At 40.9% G+C, this 14543-nt stretch overlaps 1 protein-coding gene across 2 annotated transcripts in view; it reads right to left on the bottom strand.

The window, feature by feature from the left end:
* PIP5K1B (phosphatidylinositol-4-phosphate 5-kinase type 1 beta) overlaps positions 1 to 14543 on the bottom strand; it is a 340526-nt gene that overhangs the window by 240324 nt on the left and 85659 nt on the right. The gene's annotated exons all lie outside the window — the stretch shown is intronic.

Here is a 14543-nt window from a genome sequence, read left to right as displayed (position 1 = left end):
CTTTTAAGCTTATGATCAAACAATTTCAATTCCTATGGCTTTGAAAATAGAGGGGGAAAAAAGTCCCCAGTCTTCAGATTTGGGATTTATTTCAAATCCCACAAACCTGGCAGGCTGCCTCGAAGCTCACCACTGCATAGCTATCTCAGCACTAAATATACATTCTTAACGTTAAGGAAAAGGATAAATCTATGATGCTTAAAATCAGCCCAAATGAATGCAACCCAGGAAGGGGGCAAGCATTTTGAGGATTATTAGCAATCCACAGGAAAAATGTGTGCCCTTTCCCTAGAATACCACCAAGTGTCTCTAGAATTCTAAGTTCTCTGCTGCCTAGGCTGATTGTTTTCCCTTGAAGAGCCCTTGAGGAGTTTCCATCAGAATCTCAGGGCATGGAGTTCCCGTCGTGGCGCAGTGGTTAACGAATCCGACTAGGAACCATGAGGTTGCGGGTTCGGTCCCTGCCCTTGCTCAGTGGGTTCACGATCCGGCGTTGCCGTGAGCTGTGGTGTAGGTTGCAGACTCGGCTCGGATCCCGCGTTGCTGTGGCTCTGGCGTAGGCTGGCGGCCACAGCTCCGATTCAACCCCTAGCCTGGGAACCTCCATATGCCGCGGGAGCGGCCCAAGAAATAGCAACAACAACAACAACAACAAAAGACAAAAAGATGAAAAAAAAAAAAATCTCAGGGCAACTGTGTCTTGTCTCAAGGGAAAGCAGCCAGCTCCTCTCCCCTGTACATATAATTTCCATTCACCTTATCAGCCTGCAGGCAGAGGAGCTTGGGAACAGTGATGGCTTAAAACATGCTACACCATCTACTTGTATGGCAGCAGCAGCTGCTAGAAGAGGCCTGGGAGCACTGGGAATGGGTACAGACCCCAGTGACTTGGGTCAAGTTTTCTGTCTGGGATTTTGGGGAGAGGCTGAAGAAGGAGATACAGATATGGAGACAATAACTCAAAATGTTCAGACACTTGGAATGCTTAGGGCTTGAACACCTCAAGAACTTAATGTAAGGGAGAATTTGGAGCCAAGGTACCCAAATTTCCTACCTTGCTTCCAAATTTACAACCTTTGGAAGCTTTATCTGAATAATTAAAAAGTACCCCTCCTCTTAGTAAAAGTTCACTCCCCTGCAGAAAATGAGAAAAAGATATGTCCTCTGGGCAGCTTCCACCTTCCAAAGAAAAAGGCCCTCTTCTACCAGCAGGTTAAGGGATTGGCAGCCGAGTGTGGGCTGGAAAGCAGCCTTGGTTTGCCCTTCAATGGTGCACCTTTGTAGAACCACATAGAGCAGTGCAGTCCTGTACTCTCAAGACACAGATCCCAGCCACAGACAGTGGAGGGTGGGTCTTCAAGAACAATGCTCTATCAATAAGGAGGGGGTGGTGGAGATTCAAGCCCCCTCCTCCTTCACCATCCCCAGGCCAGAGGATCCTTGGAGGACTGAACGAATCCTTCGCTTAAAGCACATCTGAGCAGGAGTTCACATCATGCCTCAGTGGTTAACAAATCTGACTAACATCCATAAGGACACGGGTTCTATCCCTGCTCTCACTCGGTGGATTAAGGATCCAGTGTTGCCATGAGCTGTGGGGTGGGTCTCAGACACGGCTGGGATCCCGCATTGCTGTGGCTGTGGTGTAGGCTGGCGGCTACAGCTCCAATTCGACCCCTAGCCTGGGAACCTCCATAGGCTGCAGGTGCAGCCCTAAAAAAAAAAAAAAAGAAAAGAACACCTGAGCTTGTGCAGGCCCTGGGCTGTGTGCTAGGGGAAAGGCCTGGCCCTGACCGACCGTGAGTGCTAACCATCTAAGGAAAAGCCCGCCCCCAAAGCTTGCAGGGTCTGGGGGAAAGAACAAACAAGGGCCCATACACCATATGCTGTGAGGTTCCTCCTGATTCATCAGCCTGGGCACCCACTGCCCACAAGTACCTCCACCCACCTCAGCATCAATGTTTCCAGTTCCTTAAAGGAACCTGATGTATAGGAAGGTTGGGATCTGGATTCAGAATTCCCAGACTCCTCAGAGGAGGTGACACCCACCTGAATTGTATCTCAAATGACTCGCAGATAATAAGGTAGAAAAGGCTGGAATGGGTTTTTCCAGGGCATGGGAACATCGTTTGCAAAAGCATGGAGAAGGGACAACATGGTGCCTTCTGGAAATTACCAGTTATTTCTCACAGTGAAAATAAAGAGATACATGTTGGGGAGGGGTCTGACATGAATCTGGAAGGTTCTGCAGGGAAGGTCTTGTGTGTCATGCTAAGGCATTTGGAGTAAGAGTCACCTAGGAGGAGGCCTTCATTCATTTTCACAACTGGCGTGTGCCTTAAATGGAGCCACTGAGGAACAAAGGATATGTACTAGAAATAGAGGGTTTCGGTATTATTAATTATACTCCAAATGCTTTTAAAAACGTCTATGAAAGCTAACAGACGAATGGGCAGTGTGGTCACACCAAATATAATTTCAGCTAGAGTGCAGACCTTTCCTTAGTTTGGGCTCACACATCCAAGCGACATCTCCCTTTGGGTTTCTCACAAGTATGTTAGACGTAATACACCCTTAAACAGAACGCAAACACCTCGGCTCCTGCTCCTTCCAATCTCCCATCTCATTCAGTGTCACTCTAGTCTGCCCTGGAGTAACCCAGTCAGGAAACTAGGAGCCCTGCTTGCTCCCTCCCTCCACCTCACCAGCCCCCCTCAAGTCCTGCTGACGTCACCACCGCCTTCTCTCCATCCTACTGCTACCCCTCAGCCTCGTTACCTACAGCTCTTGCCTAGAGGAAAACAACAGCTTCCCAATGGGTTTCTCATTTCCACTCTCCACAAGGCAAGAATGACCAGTAAGAGGAAATTCATTCAAATTAGTCCCTTGTGTAAATGCTTTCCCGCTGCATTAAGAATAAAATCCCAGCTCCGCCCTTAGCCTGTAGGCTCTGATGCTGAAAGGTAACCCCATCTCACACTGCTCTTCCTCTTACTCATTAGGCTTCCGCCACACTAACCTTTTTACAATTCCTCGAATATGCCAAGCTCTTTCTTGTTCAAGAGCTCTGCACATGTGACTGCTGGTCTGTAATGCTTCCCCTGACCACCCTGTCCAAAGCAGGTGCTTCTCTCTCATTCAAGTTCTCAGTCTCTTGTTTATTTCCTTGGTAATCTTTACTGCAATTGGCAACAATTCCATTATTTGTCTCTTTCTCTTTCCTTTCCTTCCTCTCTACCCCTCTCTTCTTCTTTTTTTGATTTCCCCTTACTGTAATATAGACTCCAGAAAACAACGGAGTTAATGTCTTTTAGAGACTAGGGATAAAACTGTTAATGAAAAGGTCAGTGTCTGGCTTATAGTATGTGCCCAAGAAATATTTACCAAGTGAACAATGTTACAACCGTATTAGAAATTCACCCCAATTATCACTCTCCAAAATTTTGTTAATTAGGTTTCCTAACTTTAAAAAAATCTTGCTTATAAAACAAGATTAAAATCTATAAAGGAATCACTATATGGAAGGAAGCTTAATTCAAATCTGGATCCCCATGGATTATTTTCTTCAAGTATTCATATTAGTTATTTTGTGGAACTTTGTGGAGAATTTTAAAAAAACTATCGTGGATGCAAATTCATTTATTTTAAAAAATCATAGCAGTAACAGCAGTACTACATGCCTTATTTAATGTGGAAAGTATTTAAATAAGGTCATTATGGCTCTCTTACAACATATCTATTTAGTCTAAACCTCTGGTTCCTTTCCACTATAAATCTACTTTGTTTGAAGTCTCAGAATGTACAGCCCAAGGCTTTTCCAATGCAAGACCAACAACAGTACACAGTGATTTTGATCATATTTTGGAGTATTACTAAGAGCATGAAAAAATTAATAGATAACATGAACTGCATATTCTTTGTCTATTCTCTTTTGATCTCCTCATCAATCTACAGCCATAATTTCTAAGCTATTAAATCCAAGACAGGAGAAAAAGAATGTCATTGGGATGCAAGTAGTTACAAGAACACCCTGAGAAGCCAAATTCACTTCATTTACTATTTTAGGATCAAATGATTTCACAACTCCCTAAAAAGGAATAAACAATTAGTTTTTTTTTTTAACCCATAAGTATGGAAAAAGAAGAAAACATTAAATTAGTAAAAAAAAAAAAATTAACTTAAGAATGACTTGTTTTAGGAGTTCCCATCATGGCTCAGCAGCAACAAACCTGACTAGTATCCATGAGGATGTGTGTTCAATCCCTGGCCTAGCTCAGTGGGTTAAGGAGCTGGCATTGCTATGAGCTGTGGTGTAGGTCGCAGATGCGGCTCAGATCTGGCATTGCTGTGGCTGTGGTGTAGGCCAGCAGTTACAGCTCCCTAACCTGGGAACTCCCATATACTACAAGTGCAGCCCTTAAAAAAAAAAAAAAAAAAAGAAAGAAAAAGAAAAAGAATTACTTGTTTTAAAGTAAATTGCAATTGTTGTTGGCCAGAAATTGCTAGAATATGAGCTGTTCACTACAGATGTTACATGACCTTCTTCATGTTTCCCTGGGAGGACGACTTATCAACTTGCTAAAGTGTTGTTTCTTTTGTTGGGTTGGTTTGTTTGTCTTTTTAGGGCTGCACCTGTGGCATATGGAAGTTCCCAGGTTAGGGGTAGAATATCAACTGTAGCAGCCAGCCTACACCACAGCCACAGCAATGCCAGATCCAAACCAGGTCTGCGACCGACACCACAGCTCACGGCAACACCGGATCCTTAACGCACTGAGTGAGGCCAGGGATTGAACCCACATCTTCATGGACACTAGTCAGGTTCTTTACCACTGAGCCATAAGGACAATGCCACATTGTTTCTCTTATAAACACCTTTTATTTCCTTCCTCTGGATTCCTATGGCATCTTGGAAATATGTCTAGGAAAGTATTAGAAAGCAATGTGCACTTTAATTTCTATGCATGTACGTCACCAAGAGCAGCTTAAAGACTTATCCACCCTGCCCTGCATCTCCATACCCCAGCACAGCGCCTGGAGCACAGTCAGTATTCACTGAGCATTTATTGCAAAAATTACCTTTTTTTTTTTTTTTTTTCCCCTGCTTTTTAGGGCCACACCCAAGGCATATGGAGGTTCTCAGGCTAGGGGTCAAATCAGAGCTATAGCTGCCAGCCTACACCACAGCTCACGGCAACACCGGATCCTTAACCCACTGAGCAAGGCCAGGGATCAAACCTGCAACTTCATAGTCCCTAGTCGGATTCATTTCCACTGTACCACAATGGGAACTCCTACTGCAAAAATGAAAACGTCATCTCTATTATTCCTTTTCCTAAGACCTACAAATTTGGTGTCCATATTTTACAATCCTAGTATTGACAAACATGATACCGAAAAGGATTTTTGTGGTTTTCCTAGATGCCTGAAACAGAAATATCCCAGTTTTAATGTCAAGATTTCCAAGCCATTTCAATGGGCAGCTAGAGGCAATGTTTGATGTCTTAACTAACCTAGAAGCTGTGAGATCTCAAGTTGCCATAGTTACGAAAGAAGAAAATGGTACGGACCCTAAGTCTGTGGGGCAGATACGTGTCTAACCCTGGCCTCCTTCTCCACCACCATTGTGCATGCAATCCACCCCTCCCCCACACACATGCTCAGACCTCCCTTCCACTGAAATGACAGAACAGTAATAACTGACCTGATGACCTCACTAACCCTGAATTACAGCTACATCTAGTTTCGGAGATAAAGACCTCAGCAACATTTTCCCAATGACGTTATCCAAACTCTCTAGTTTGGGTTCAATGAGTCAAAGGCTGTCTCAGATTCATGAAAAAATCTAGAAATACAGATTATTTTCAGACAACTACACTTTTTTTTTCCCCAGTCACACACAGGACCTCCAAACATGAACCATCAAATAAATCACTCAAAGCTGATTTGGAATGACTTGGAAGAATGTTTTAGAAGTGGACAAAACTGAATTGAAATCAATCTGCCAGCTATTTCAAATTGGGAAGTCCAAGAAAAGTGCTGTTCTTTAAATTTTAAAAGTTGTTCACATGTCCATCAGAACACTGTAATTGAGAAAAAAATTGGAAACATCTGAGAGAGCCAAAAGCAGTTGGTTACTATAACATGGTACAAACACAAGAGGGCAAAATGAGGCAAAAGTATATTTAAAATACTCACTGTACATTACTCGGAAAAAAGTAGTTTGTGGAGCTTACTATACAGTAAGTACATCTTTGTGCAAAAATTACATGTGCATATTTAATTACAGAAAAACCCGGAACAATATACAGGGGTAGTTAAACAGCAGCCTCTTAGTGAAGTGTACTTATTGGCATTTCCTAAAAATTCAAAAATGAATCTGTATTGCTTTTATCAATAGAGAGTGTAATTTCCTTGTTTTAGCCTATTTGGATTTTTCCTTTTACTCTTTTTTTCACATTATTAAAATGCATGGCTTATGAAGGTTTGCATAAAAATAAATGTCATCTAAGCTCCTTTCCTAATTATAAAGAATTTGATAGATTATGTTAAAATTAAAGTAGATTTCTGAATTCTAGGTTGTGTAAATAAGCATGAAAGGGAAAAAAACCCTGCAATTTTCACAAGTGTTAAGAAAACTAAAATGAAAGCATACTGACTTCCTACACCATGAAAGTTGCAACATCACTTCCATAGCCTGTGCATTGCAAGGTTTTGAGTCTGGAAGAGTTCCTAAAGCCTGAAGCACTCACTCATGTGCAACAATGAAGCACTTTAGGACATGTTTATCACAGGCTTCCACAAGTAAACATTCTGCCTTTCCTGAGCACCATCTATAATCATTGATAAACACTGAGTTCTTTCTATAGAGATGAACTGGTATTAGCAAAGATATACAAGCCATTGTCCCTTTCTTTCAGGAAATCTGTCATTAAGACAGGAGAGTATTTCATATACTACATATATTCTTTAGGTTTCCATTTATTCAAATTACCCATTTTCTGCTAAATAATTTGACCTGCCTTCTCCCCTCTAATTCTTATGGACTTATGTGATAAGAACTACACTCATTTAAAGATGAAGTAATTTGCTTAAAACCTGAAGCAGGGAAGTGGGAGGGCTAGGTCTGGAATGCAGTTCTCCCAGTCTGTAGATGCAGTGCTTTTATACCCCTTCCGCTCCGGCCCCGGCTCCCACCCCCACCCCCACCCCAAACCCTGTCCCCAAACAACAAAGGGCTACAGGCAGTAGGGAGGGTAATTAGGAGGAAACCAATACTACCTAGAGGCAGGAGAAGCAGAGGAGACTCCATGGAGTGAGCAGGACTTGAGAGGAGTCTTGCAGGGCAGAAATATAGTATCAGGAGAGAGAAGGAATCCCAGGAGACAGTATTCTTCCCTCCTGAGTACGGCTTGGATGTCCCCTAGTCCTCTTGTAGGAAGGATTGGGACAAACTGCCCAACCCACAAGAATGAACCTGACAGTATTTTACAATTAGAATGAAATCGTAGCAATTCACAATAAGGAAAGCATTCCTTCTTTCTTATCATTACTGGCACTCTCCTCTCCCACCGTTCAGCAATAATTTTGAAAAGGAATTAGGGAACAAAAATCTGTCCCTAAATAAAACCTAAGAGGACAATGAACTACTTTAAAAAAAAAATTCACAGCACTCACTGAAGAGGAAAATGTCTCTGGGTTAAGAAACTGGGCCAGACGTGCAGAAATAATTGTGTCATCGGCGTGGAACTCAATTTCAATTTATAAGTGGAAAAAAAGCCATTAAGAGAAATAAAAGACAAAGGAATAAAATGGACCAGATGAAATTCATGAAGGAAGTGAATCAGTAAGCCCTCTGCTTGAACGGTCTACTCATATTTGGAGTAAAAGCATTTACTTATAGATTTTTTTCTCACAGCAACGCAAAAAACAAAAAAAACCCCACACCCCAAGTGGAAAGAAACTAGTTTCATTTGGCCTTGTTTTTTTTCCCCAAATTATAATCATATATATATATGTGTGTGTGTGTATATATATTTATATATGTATTTATATGTGTGTGTATATACTATTTATATATATATGTAAAGGGATATTTCTTGTGAAATGCTTAATAGCAATTTACCAAGAAGAAGGGGAGCAGACTGATCTTTTACTTTAGCTCCTCTTTATCCTCAAGGATCTAGAATAACTCAATCTCTTTCTTCAGCCCATCTGGCTGCCTCCAGTTCTCTCATCCTATTCTCTCTTAAACCTCCTCTAATCAGGCTTCCACCCACCACCCCAATGAAATGTCTCTCACCAAGGTGACCTGTAACTTACATGTTACTAAATCCAAGGCTCAATGATCAGTCCTCACTTACTTGTCAGATCAGGGGCAACTGATGACACTTAATCATTCCGTCCTCTTTCATATGTTTTCTTCCCATAGTTTCTAGAACCCACACTCTCTTGGTTTTCTTATCTTCTTGGTTATTCCTTCTCAGTGTCCTTTTCCAGACCTTCTAACATTATAGAGTGACCCCAAGGTTCAGTTCTTATTCTTTACACACATTCATGTGACCCTCAGTGATTCTGACTTTAAATATCACAGGCAGATGGCTCTCTATTGTGTATTGCCAGCCCAGCCCTCTTTCCTGAACTCCAGACTCAGGTACCTAACTGCTTGCTTGACATCTCCACTTGAATGTCTAATAAGGATTGTTTATTTAACATTTCCAAAGTTGGACTCCTGACTCCCTCCACCCTTCTCCCCTCCAGCACCAAACATGCCAATCAACAACAGCAAAAACGAATAAACAAATAAAACAAACCCACCCCCAAACCAAAAACTCTCCCGCCCTCACAGATTTTCACATCTCAGTTGATGGCAACACCATCCTTCCAGTTCCTCCCTGTCTCTCTCTCCCCCACCCCCGCCCCAATCTCATGCCTACCTTAAATCTGTCAGCAATGTCTACTGGCTCTACTTTCAAAGTCTATCTGAACTTAACCACTTCTCCCCACCTCCAATGTTACCATCATCTCCATTCTCAAGCCACCATGATCATCACTTACCTGGATTGTTGGAAAGCCTCCTAATTTTCCCCTGCTTCCCCCCTGCTCCTCATGGTCTATTATCAAGACAGTAAAAACACTTAAAACCTAAGATAGGTCACATCATGTCTATGCTCAAATCCCTGCAATGGATATTTCTCTAAGTCAATGGCTTTTAATGGCACTCTAGACCTTATGCTACCTGTATTTGCAACAATCCCCAGCTCCGCCCACCTCTCTAAGCCCCTCCAACTAGCGTTTCCTTCAATAACTCTGCTCCAGCCACCATGACGTCCTTGCTGTTCCTCACTGTATGTATTTTGTAATTTACTTATTTATAATGTTTCCTACTACTCCGCTTTCTATCCTGTTAGAATGTAAGCAGAACATGTGCTTCACAAGCGCAGGAGTCCATTTTGTACACTGATATATCGACTCACAGGTGCTCAGATCAAAACTGCTTAACGAGGGAGTTCTTGTCGTGGCGCGGCGGAAACAATCCAATTAGGAACCACGAGGTTGCAGGTTCGATCCTTGGCCTTGCTCAGTGGGTTAAGGATCTGTTGCCCCAAGCTGTGGTGTAGGTCACAAATGCAGCTCGGACCTGATGTTGCTGTGTTGCTGTGGCTGTGGTGCAGGCTGGCAGCTGTAGCTCTGACTGGACCCCTAGCCTGGGAACCTCCATATGCCATGGGTGCAGCCCTAAAAAGCAAAATAAATAAATTAATTAATTAAAATTTAAAAAAAACTGCTTAATGAATGAATTTCTAGTCTCTTAGCAAATAAAGAGCCCCATCATATGACTGCATTTGTTCCACTAAGAATCTTACTACATTCGTTTCTCTGAAAAACAGCCTGTGCCATTTGTTCACCTACTTATCTGTCTCTCAATCATCTACTTCTATAAATTTGAGTAAGTATAATGTTCTATGCACAGGTATTAGGCACAGAAGTAAAAGAGGTTTTGTTTTTAAACAGGTTAAAGAGGCAAGAAACCATACAAACACATGTCAGCCAGTTCACTGCCTTAGAGAAGGAAGCCCTGGGTATATAACAAGATCGCAGAAGAAAGCTTCTAACTGACCAGGGCTGGAGAGGCAGAGGCCATCAGGAAAGGCTCTCCAGAAGCTGTGCTCACTTGGGCTAAGTTTTTAAGGAGTTACTTAAGGAAAGAAGTTGGTAGGGAGGGCAGAGGAGGAAGGCAGGAAGCAAGCGTGGATCTAAGCAGAGGACACAGCTTGTCAAAGCACAGTCAGTATCTGGAAGCATGAAGCTGGGGGGAACCCCAGGCAGCTCAGAGTGGCTACTAGAGTTCTAGGGTTCTGGGTTATGTGGGGGTATGCAAATTATCATAGTGTATAATTGGATTTAACCCTGAAGTTAAGGGGTAGTCATTCAAGTTGAATTTCACATTTGCATTTTGGAAATACTGGTAGTAGTGTGATAAAATGCCTTGAGAAAGATTATTAAGATAGGTATAGAATTTTAATTGAGTTAGAAACCTAGTTTAAATTGATAAGGTCAAGAGCTCCAAGAACTTCAATTCTTGACTTAAAGTAACCTTTAATAATAATGAAAGATAAGTATCGGTATCCCTATTATTTACCATTTTTTTAGAAGACTCAAAAGAAGTCCTCTAAAAAAGACTTGAAGAAAAAAAACTTTTTTTTTTTTTTTTTGTTCTTTTTGAGGCCACACTCGCAGCACATGGAGGTTCCCAGGCTAGGGGTTGAAACAGAGCTGCAGGCACCGGCCCATACCTCAGCCACAGCAATGCGGGATCCAAGCCAAGTCTTCGACCCTCACCACAACTCACACCAACACGGGATTCTCAACCCACTGTGCAAGGCCAGGGATTGAACCCGAGTCCTCAGGGACACTAGTCAGGTTTGCTATAGCCGAGCCACAAGGGGAACTAACTCCTTGAAGAAATTCTTAAACACAAACTGATTCAACCCCAAATCACCAATGAGGAAGGACAAAGAGTAAGCAAACATTCCTGAAGAAAACCACCATCAATGTCACTCTCCACAGGGAGCTGACAATGAGAGACCCAGGGCTCATGTGCTAAAAGGAATACCCAGTCCATTCATCATTTCCTCACTCCCATTCTCTCCTCAACATCTCGAATTTTCCTTTTTAAAACACATCAACACTCAATGGCTACTTGACACTTTGGAGTTCCAGTAATTCTCCTGGCATTGCCACAATAAAATCATTCTTTGTCCATAAAGTAAGGGGGAGGGATTGTCTGAATCTCAGGAATGGTTATCTCAACCTATCATTCTCCTCTGCGAGGGCACAAAAGATCTTTTTCAATTGTTTTCTTTCACAACCTGCCTTGCTAGCCAAGCCATAGATGTCAGTTTGTTTTGGAAGATTGTTGTAGGCAATTGGAAAAGAACCAGAACCATCCTTGGCATTGATACAGAACTGAACTTCCTTCCACAGGTAAATAAAAGCAATACATTCTCTGTTCTCTAGTTTCAGTCACACCGCCTTAGAATTTGCTAATGAGTGATTTTCACGTCTCCCCAAGTACTTCTTCCAAAAGTTCAAAAAAGACAAACAGAAAGCAGGCACAAAGAAATCCCAGGTATAAGAAACAAGTACCTATTTCTTTTTCAGGGCAGCACGTAGAACTTGGAAAAGTCAATGCAAAATCGAGGCACAAAACACTTGCCAACAGTGTTTATATACATATACATGTCTGTGTTGTGGGGTAAGTATAATTTACAAAGTCTAAACTACCTAAGAAAACCAAGGAAGGAAAAATGAGAGGAAATCTAAAATGGGAGGAAAGCTAGATATGGCTTCAAGCACCCAGAACAAGGCTTATAAAGTAGGTCATGTGTGTATGTGTAAAGGTGTATGTACATTTAGTTGTATGTGCACAAGACTAGAGTATTTGATGCTATTTGCCTACCCTCCCTGTTACAAAACTATTTTCACAAAAAAAGCTACATATAGAACCAAAAGTCACTTTTGAGGTTAAATATTTATTGCACTCCCAAAAATGATTCTACCCTTTTGGAACAAATTGTGGCTTTGAATGGTTTGTTTCAAAATATCAAATGCAGGGACATGACTCTGTGAAACATGAAGTCTAAGTAAGCAGCAATTCTAAAATATGTTCAAAGGGAAGATTTCCTTTTTAGGTCCTCTTGCTCAACAGTGAAGTGATTTTCTAGGAAGTAAAGTTAAAAAAAAAAAAAAAAAAACTTCACAGAGATTGCCCAATTGTTCTGAATTTAAATCTTTAATCTCTGGGCAGAACTTCTTACAGAGAAAGAATGTATGTTTGTTATTTAGGTAATCAAAGAGTTTGGAACATTCCTTAAATCCTGCTGTTACTTTTTGTTCTAAAATATGACACATTTTTAACTTAGAGTTTATTGGGGGGAAGCATTCAAATGGTCTTGCTTTTGTATCCCTCGGAGTGATAATCTAAGGACAACTGAGGACACCATATATCTCAACTATAACAAAGCATATGTAATATATATACATATATATTTGTAAGCAATAATCTAAAATTTGTTTGTAGTTTGGGGCTTTATTTCCCAACATCAAAGCCATTTTTAAAAAATATTTAAAGCATGATTTCCTTCTATACTACTTTAATTTTTTACTATGATGAAAGAAAACAATCTCCCTCATAGCTTTCTCTAATATGGTAATAATATTTAAAGCCTTCATTTTGAGTAATCGTATCATTTTATTCAAAAAGTGGCAACACTACCAAGCTAGAAAATAAGCTTTATCATCTCAAAAACAAAAACTCTGTTTATAAGGAAAACACAAAAAGGACCTAAATTCAAGGAAAAAAATAATAGTAAGTAATAGAGACTTGATAAAATGTATTTGGTTTTCTCACCTGTTAAAATGTAAATACAGCATTTACCTCACAGGAATGTCATGAGGATTAAATAAACTCATACACGCAAAGCACCGAAAATAATGTATAGGCCCGTACTGAATACTCAATAAATATTAGTGCTAATTAATATTATCAGCAATGGCCCATGTTACTAGACCATCTCTTGCAAGTCAACAATCTTAAAGGGATCATAATCTTGTGAAAATCTTGGCTAGCAAGCAATGATAGCCCTATTTCACATAGGAAGTACACTGCAAAAAACTGCTCAAGAGTTCCCAAATCCAGAAGCAACAAGGTAATTACTGAGGGATCAGTGTTTCTGACTTGTGAAGGGAAGGCTAGCATCTAAAAAGGCTTGTTCCACATTTTCCAGAGTCAGACTTGAATTAAGTGGTGGAAGTTAACTGAGGGAAATGCCTGTTCAGTATAAGAAAGACTCCCAGTGTCAAAAACACTCACCTCATAAAAGAACAGGGTAGAAAGTATACTGTGACTGTGTGAGAGGAAGAGTTTCATCAGTGAAGGATGATAAAGAGAAGATTCCTTAGCAGGTCCACACTAGATGACAATAATGACAACCACCACCACCACAGTGATAGTACCTATAGTTGATACTTCTACAGAATCTCCCCAGCATTGCTGTAAGGATTTCCATATAGTCACCCATCTAATCCTTACCTCAGCCACCTGGCTTCACAGTCTGCTTTTAACCACTACAATACACTGCCTACCTCCCAGTTTGGGAAGTCATATTAACTTTTAAGAAAACCTTTCTATTTAGATGGCAAGTTAGAGAGGGCATAAGGAATTATCTTGGGTACACCGAGCCATCTGACTTAAATTTTTTTTTAATCAAATAAATGGAACTTAAGACTATTGACATAGGACTCTCTGAACAAAATCAGATATGGAAAACATGGACAAAACTGCTAAAGTGAGAGTTCCATGGGGAGATCAGATTCTATATATACTTTTGTTGTGACTGAATATAATGTAAGACCTTGAAAAAACAGCCTAATCCATGACTGGATGATTTTTCTTACCACCTCCAAAGTCCTGGCCACTCAAATCCACTTCCAGCAGAATCCAAATTGTTTCCCACATTGGGCTTTATTCAGCACCTGCTTAACCAATTTTCAAACCTAGGTTAATCCAATCTACTTTGTTTGCACCTGCCACTCAACTGCAATCTGACATCCAGTGAGGCCTAATAAACCTCCTACTCACCCTTGTCACTCCTTTATAGATGCTCATAGAGGCGGCATTAAACTTTTATTTCACTCAAGCTTTCAAATCTACTCCTGCCACACCCTCAAATAACCTAGACTCCTCAATAACTGGAAAACAGAATTAATTAATACATATTCTTCTAATTTTTCATCCTCCACACCCCTAAACTCCTGCAACACAAATCAACATTTACTGCTATCTTTGCTTAGCCTTTTCACTCTTTCCTGTTGCAAAAGAAAAAAAAAAAAAATGCTTCCAGACTGCCTTTCCAAGATCAACTCTTTTTTTCTACTTTCTGATGCTATTCAGGAAATGTCAGTTACATCATCATCTTCTTTGGTTTGTTGTTTTGGCAACTGTTCCCCCAGTCTCCCACCTCTCGGATATTCAGGCTTTT

This window comes from Sus scrofa, chromosome 1 (assembly GCF_054392235.1).
Source record: "Sus scrofa isolate SSC_HxYL_T2T_F1_AM1 chromosome 1, Sscrofa_HxYL_maternal_Yorkshire_Landrace_v2.0, whole genome shotgun sequence".
Taxonomy (NCBI): Eukaryota; Metazoa; Chordata; class Mammalia; order Artiodactyla; family Suidae; genus Sus; species Sus scrofa.
The sequence above is the reverse complement of the archived record's forward strand: the minus strand, read 5'-3'. Positions and strand labels throughout refer to the sequence as shown.